Consider the following 1,040-nt stretch of genomic DNA (forward strand, 5'->3'; position numbering starts at 1 on the left):
CCTGCGCTCCATCTTTCTATCTGTCTGTTTTTTTTTTACATCTCTCTATCTGTCTGTCTCTCTGCCTGTTTCTCATCCCCTCTTTTTTCTGCCTTTTTATATCCCTCTGTCTCTGTCTGTCCATCCGTGTCTGTCTCCTCCTTCTCTAGTTTCTTTGTGTGTTTGTTGCTATGTCTGTCTTTCCTCCGTCTGTCTGTCAGTCACACACAAACTCTCACACACACACACACACACACACACACACACACACACACACACACACACACACACACACACACACACACACACACACACACACACACACACGCACACTGGTTGGCGCGGCCTGCCCTCCGCTGTGACTGGGGTCTTGGCCAGATCTGGCAGCACAGTTGGCAGAGAGGAGGAGAGGAGAGGAGAGAAGAGGAGAGGAGAGGAGAAGAGACCCTTGGGCACAGGAGTCTGAGGTCTGGGCTCTGCCCGCGGGCACCACTGCCCCCCAGCGCCCGCCTGCAAGACCATCTCTGGCAGTGTCAAAGAGTGCCGAGAGTGCCTCCTTATAGTATGGCACCTGGGGTTGGTGCCGTCGGTTGGCGGGGACAGAGAGGGTTCTTCAGGATTCCAATCAGGACTCAAAACTGGTAGGGGGGTACTCCAACTAGGAAGCTTCTTAAAAAATAAATAATTTGTTTGTGTGTGTGAGTGTGTGTGTGCGCATGTGTATGAGACTGCCACCTACAGCACCTTCAACTTGATGGGCAAGAGTGTGTGTGTGTGTGTGTGTGTGTGTGTGTGTGTGTGTGTGTGTGTGTGTGTTTCCACTGACTGGTAGACGAGGGATGCGGGGTGCACTGCTATATCAGTGGCCATGGAGGTAACCAGTAATTATTTGAGAGTCTGAAAGAGATGTCCTGTATCTGACAGAGAGGAAACCCCAGAGGCCTGATCTGGGACCAGTCTGGGGCAAATAAACTAACATCCCTGAGCACTTCCTCAGGCATAATGGGGAATTACTGTGAGACGGAGAGAGAAAAGACGGGAGAGATAGAAAAAGCGGTTGA

General features: G+C 51.3%; 1 long non-coding RNA gene across 1 annotated transcript in view; it reads left to right on the forward strand.

The window, feature by feature from the left end:
• Nucleotides 1-307: 307 nt before the first annotated feature.
• The window catches only part of LOC116223201, a 12,758-nt gene continuing 12,025 nt past the window's right edge, over nt 308-1,040 (forward strand). The window contains exon 1 of the long non-coding RNA XR_004164962.2: nt 308-620. This is a non-coding gene — a long non-coding RNA (uncharacterized LOC116223201). The remainder of the gene's footprint in view (nt 621-1,040) is intronic.

Source organism: Clupea harengus, chromosome 13 (assembly GCF_900700415.2).
Source record: "Clupea harengus chromosome 13, Ch_v2.0.2, whole genome shotgun sequence".
NCBI classification, from domain to species: domain Eukaryota; kingdom Metazoa; phylum Chordata; class Actinopteri; order Clupeiformes; family Clupeidae; genus Clupea; species Clupea harengus.